The sequence below is a fragment of the Lepisma saccharinum genome, chromosome 20 (assembly GCF_977018435.1).
Source record: "Lepisma saccharinum chromosome 20, izLepSacc3.1, whole genome shotgun sequence".
Classification (NCBI taxonomy): Eukaryota; Metazoa; Arthropoda; class Insecta; order Zygentoma; family Lepismatidae; genus Lepisma; species Lepisma saccharinum.
In genome coordinates, this window is record NC_139248.1 from 1,718,145 (window position 1) to 1,724,567 (window position 6,423).

Consider the following 6,423-nt stretch of genomic DNA (forward strand, 5'->3'; position numbering starts at 1 on the left):
CATTTCCAATACACCAATGAAGAGGCTTGAACTGTCAGTGAGCAAATGAGTAAAGTAAACCAATTTCAGATAGAACAGCACTGAAAAATATATTTGCAATGAAACTTTTCTAAATCAAGTGGGAGGTGATTGTGTACATTATGAAACATATATTCATGAAATCAGATACACAATGATGCAGACCTTTTGTACACAGAAAAGGCATAGTTAAAAAAAAAAAAAACTGGCTACATGGGAACTTTGCATGTAATATCAGCTTTTTAAAACTTCAGGAAAACCCTTTTGTGTGTTCTGTTACAGCTCTTGCAATAACAATCTTCTACAACAACACACTACTTTATGGCAAAAGTAACTAAGGCAATGAAGTACATTGATATTTCATAACGACAAACAAGGCTTAAAAACTGTTGCAAAGGGGAAGCTTTAAACAGAATAAAATAAATCTTTTCATGTTTCATCTTGCATATGAAAATATAAATCTCCTTTCTTTAAAGAAATATATTTTAAGGTAACAGCCATCCAAGTCATATGAAATGGCTGATGTGCATTTTACTGAAAAATTATCTGAAAATTCTGGCTCAAGCAGATATTTAGTTTTCTGTTGGTTGAGTCCCAATCTTCAAAAAAACTTTCCAGCAGGTAGTAAAAATAAATAAGTGAACCATTTAAAGTATTCAATAATTAAATGAAATAAGTGAGGAATTGGCACTGCTAACAATATTGAAATAAAGCTCTGGTGTACCGTTACAATGTTATATTTCAAAAAGAATGTCACAGAAAACCTATTTCACACAAACTTAATAACATTAAAGCACATCTGAAGATTCACACACACACACACATGCAGAGTTGACAGTGGATAGGAAAACTGAATTTTCTTCCATCCCTCCATCTTTGATTTTTGTTGCCATAGGAGGGTGATAGTGAAGCACCATGTTCTTTAAAAGACACCTCCATTTTTGTTTTAGGATGCCAATGGTCCAAATGGCATTAGACAGCTATGCACCTCACGAGTGTTTTCACCAGCACCATCTATTGGTGTCATGACCCATGGTCCTCTGGATACCCACTGTTACCTGCAAAGATAAAGAAAGGCCTGTCCTGAGTTTCCACTGTAGAGAATAAATATCCCAATAACAATTGAAAGTAACTTCACTTAAAAGATTTTAAAGGATCAGCAGGAATTCAAGTATTAACTTATGAGCACTTCTATAATCTATTGCTTTACTTCAAAACATCTAAAGTGCACATATCCGGTGATGGTCCCCCCAGTGTCTTATGAAACAAACTGTATGTTAAATTTGGCAATCCTCTAAAGTACCACATTTATATAAATTTTGAGTACTTTCGTTTAAATCGCAATGTCAATGTTTGACTTCCAAAAATACGCAAGTGTTCCACAAAAGCTCTATTTCCATAGCAAATGGAATGTTGAACAAATGAACATGTAATAGCCCCATCTAGTTGCTGCACTTTTTTACACTCTGTGCAGTGCAGGTGTATCCAGTGTCAAGAGTAGTGCAAGGAAATCACGTTCAACCAACTAGGCGGAAAGCAGTGTTCCAGTTAAGAAGATTCAACAAATGCCTGTCTGCTGCTTTGAACGGTCATTTGATTAGTTAGCACACACCACGTGACCATACACCAGTCCGAAAGGTAGTGCAGATGGTGCAGACACCAAATACACTACTTGACTCCAAATCAACAAACTAGACAACGCAGTGTTGCACCGTGCAACCAACTAGACAGTGCAAAGAGAGTCAAAAAGTGCAGTCAACTAGACGGGGCTAATGTGTTATGACTCCTAGGTGTTATATAAACTTGCCTACAACATCCTCAATTTACATTCTACAAATTCTATTACATTTCAATAATCTTGTTATTCATATCCAAATTAAACATGTATCATATTTAATCACATGCTCATTGTGTGGCAAACATTATAGATTATGCTAACTGTGAATGTTATGTGAAGGCTTCCATGAAAAGTATTGTCTGGAATAGAAATAGTTATATGATTTTATGAAACATTCACGTAACATTTCTATTAATAAAAATGCTTCCACATAAAATTGTCCCTAGCATGGTCTTGTTGTATACTGGTAGGGTTTCTTCTTCTTATTATTATTATTACTACTTGTATCTAAGAATAAAACGTTTTGATAACATTTGAAGAACTCAGAAATGTTTAAGTTTAAAATTTACGGATAATGCACATTTTGTAATAATAAAAAGGTGAGAGAAGAGAATACTAGACTTATTGTAGAATATAGATAATTATGAAACAACACTGCACATATATTCATAATACAGTAATGGTAATAAACATAGTACTTCACATCTTTAATAATGCAGTTCATATATGAGATGAGTGCAATTTTAATACTTCATGGAAAAATTATTAACAATAATTATTCCAGACTTAGAACATCTACATACCTAACAGCCAAGTGTTCCTTGTACCTGCCTTATTCTTATATTGACAAAAGTATCTGATGTTGGAATTCCTCATGTGTCCACCCTGGATACCGAGAGTAGTCACAATATTTTTATTTTAATCGGCTATCTGCAAAAGAGGAAAAGTACTGTAACTTTTGCACAAATAATTGGGTTAACAAGTTGAGGTATTGATCATAATAAGATACTGCACAAAGTTAATGATTTTTTAAAAAAAAATATATATATTCATGTTATTCTGAATGAGAAATACCATCCATCTGATGTTACACATTACTCAGTTGTTTACTTCTGATTTATTTGAAAATAGCAACTGTTTTGAAAACCCCACAAATTCACCTTTTACTGTGTTCCAATAAAAAATAATAAAATATTAAAAGAATATCACTCTGGAACTGTTATCGCCATGAGCACCTTTGATTTGGTTTGTCTTAACAATTATAATTGTATTGTTTTGTCCATGCAAATAGGAATACGAGATAAAAAGTGATACAAATTTGTTTGCTAATCCAGAACTATATGGATAGTATTGAAAATAAACTAGCATGTTCACTTGCACAATATACCTACCTACATGGCCAGTCAGCCACTCATTTCAGTATTTATGTTTTATTACATTTTATTGTAGAAGCTGTCTAAAACCCACCACATGATGGATGTCAATAGGTGTTATTATAATGAAACAAAAATAACGTACACTATCTTACCTCCAATTAACATCCAGCTGATCTGCTTGTATCATTGGGAACTTCATCCATTGTGAGGAGCAATAACCACCATAGCACTGCACACTTGCTCTATACACTGGCTGATGACCTATAACCATCTGGCTGGTACCTCCATGTTGTGAAAATGAGAGCTTCTAGCACCTATAAAATTATTTCAGAAAAAATAAATATAAATTCTCTTACAAGGAAACTTCTATCAAACAGTTCCCACTGACTCAAAAATTTTCATGCTTAAAATAAATTCATGCTACCCACTATCAACACATGACATAAGGTTGTTAAACTGAGTGCATTCTGTTGATGGTTGCATATAGAAAAAAAATATTTTCCCCTTTTCAATTGATGGTTATGAATACAGTATACCAAGTACCCCCTCCCATGCACACACACATATATACATTATTAATGACATTTTTGCCACAAAAAAAGGTTTTCTCTCACCAGTGTGTGGGCAACCGAATGGAGTACTTTCACTTTTACTGGTGCTTTGGCGTTTAGGTTAGATTTTGTGATTACAATAAAAAAAAAGATAATTTTACATTCCCGTCGTGATAAAAAAATAGATTTGGGATAAATTCTAATGTCCGTAACTCTGTAAATATACGTTTCTATGCCCCCAAGCTTCTGATATAGTCTTAACAACAGTTAATCTTTCCATGGGGAATTTTTCCTGGAAATTCGAGGGAGTACGTAATTTAGTACACTCGACCTGCAATTAATACAACTTAAAACATAGTGTCAAAATTTCCTTTAAAATCTTTATCATCAGTTCACGTACTGTATAAATCATGTGTACCATTTTTTCCCCCTATATATAACATATGGTAGTGGTGCCTAATTGAAGTATTTTATAGTACCGTAATTTCATTTACTAGTTGCAACAGGACAATATGTTGCAGAAAATTAATTGTTCTTATTTTGTGCGGCATCGTTATTTTACATTTTGATGTGACGTTGGTGGAATGTTGGCATACATTTCCCAGGTGTATCAAAATATATTTTGCAGTAGTATTTTATTTCGCGATTGCTAAGCTTAAGGAATGTTGCAAAAATATCAGCTCTAATTCTTACAAAGTACGTGGAACAATGTAATTAACAATAAGAAGGAAAATGGCACGACGTATTTAATTCTTTAGGTACATCGTAGCAACAATTCACAATACATACGTATTTCACTCTCCCCCAGATTTGTTCCAATTGTCCTTATGTTCATACCCAATAATATTAATAACATACTAACATGACGTACTTACTCGAATTACGACTGAAACGAAGTGGGCTTGCAATTCTTCTTTCTTCAAAACCATCCTCCGCAACAGCTGATAGTGTCCATCTTGATAATCTGCAGCCGTGAACGAACTCGGTAGGTGCCTGGCTTGTGAGTAGGTTCCACTCGTTTTCTGTTAGCGCGTCCGTAACCGTATTCCTTAACGAAGAGTGGAGACTACACTAAATGGCATTCGTTAGCCTTTCTTGACAAAAACGTCACGAACTCGTTAGACCTTAACGTGTTGACAGTTCAAGACTTAGGCCCCCGGAAGCTTATTATTGAAACTCGTTACGGTAGCTAGCTGACGAGTTGGTGGTTGAAGTCGGTTGCAAGACAAACGACATCGAATATACCGTATTATTGAAACTCACTCGTTCGCTGGCTCTCGAGTCGTTCCGTTCCAGTGTTGCCATGTTAGCCCTTTTGGGGCCAGAACTGGCCCTTTTGAGTACGTACTCAGCCCCAAAATTCAGCAGAAGCCCCAAGGGGCTTTTTAGCCCTACAGAGAGAAATCTTGCTACAAATCTAGCCCTTTCAGTAATGAAATGTTTTTTGGTATTTTCAGTAAAGTAAACTGCAAAGAAGAATTCACTTAACCGACCCTCCTCTGCACCTGCAAGCTCGTCCTGCGATCCCTCTTGGGGAGCAGGTAGCAATTGCACATCCCCTTGTTTCTGGTTTTGATATGCTGTGTAGCCAGAGGCGAATTACGGATAGCCTCGATTCCAGAAAATGCGAATCTTTGTTCAGTTGTATTGCATCTGGTCCTTGAAAGTTCACAGAAATGCGATGCGGAATCGACGAATCGTTCGTAACAGTGAGGCTCAACCAGAGACCAGTTCGTGTGTGCGGCCGTGTGTGTGTGTGTGTTAGTGTGAGTGTGCGTGTGCATATATATGAAGGAGGAATATGCCGAAAATGTGTAATGCTTTTGTGTAATTTACTGCACCACAATTTACGGGGGAAATGAATTATTTAAGGTAAGAAAATTTAATTTAGTAGAGCGTATGCCCCTCATATTGACAGTTGATTAATTAGTTGTAGTTCTTGAGTTTCAGAAATTTTGCACCAAAACACCCAAGATTTTTAAATCTAGCCCCTTGGATGTGAATTTTAGCTCCATTTTGGGTGCGATTTAGCCCGTTTTTCTCTCGTGCTGTTGGCAACACTGTTCCGTTCGCTAGCACTCGGTAGCTCATACCCAACCGAGATCAGTCGTTCGGTCGAGTCGTTACCAAAATTGTCGAACATGGATGTATATATATGTTTGCTTTTGGTACTTGAGACAAGGATAATGTGAGATGCAAGAGAATACTTACATTCCGGGCCATCTTAGGGTGAGTATGTTACGATTTGTATTATTATTATTATAAACTTGCACATTAAAATAACAGTAATCAGCGATGTAAATATGCCGTTGTTAGTCAATGCATTTTTTTTCGATTTCTTAAGGAAATATTGGTTTCCGCGTACGCATTCTTGACTTTGTTGAAGACATATTTGTCAATGTATATTGTATTGCAGTAGTACAAGGTGTAAATAAAAATATATTTAAAAAAATACAATAGGTTTTTCCAATGTTCTTCTAAGTTGCCTTCATGACACGGTGCTATATCCACGAAAAACATTGCCTTTGCCCTTTTCTTGTGTAAAAAATAATATAAAAGCACTTTAATGCTCATGGGGTAAGGCGTTAATATATGATTGTCTCATCATATATATGTCATAAGTTCGCAGTTATTGTCGCGATTGATCCATATGATAGAAAAGCGGTGCAACAAAAATTAAATTGAAAATACAGAAGCACTTTAAAGGTCATAATTGAGAAATAGAACACTAGCAGCTAACCTGAATTATGTTTAACTACAAGAACACGTTTCGTGTTGATCAGAGTTACAAAATGTATAGAGAAATTTTGAAATAATGGAATGGATATAAAATGCAAATGTATACACACTTACTACTGAG

At 35.4% G+C, this 6,423-nt stretch overlaps 1 long non-coding RNA gene across 1 annotated transcript; it reads right to left on the reverse strand.

Annotated features, from left to right (window-relative positions):
* Positions 1–739: 739 nt before the first annotated feature.
* Positions 740–2,553, reverse strand: LOC146003704 (uncharacterized). The gene is made up of 2 exons (XR_014443851.1): positions 2,440–2,553; positions 740–1,076 (listed from the first exon to the last, which is right to left on the reverse strand). It is a non-coding gene; the product is annotated as an uncharacterized LOC146003704 (long non-coding RNA).
* Positions 2,554–6,423: the final 3,870 nt, after the last annotated feature.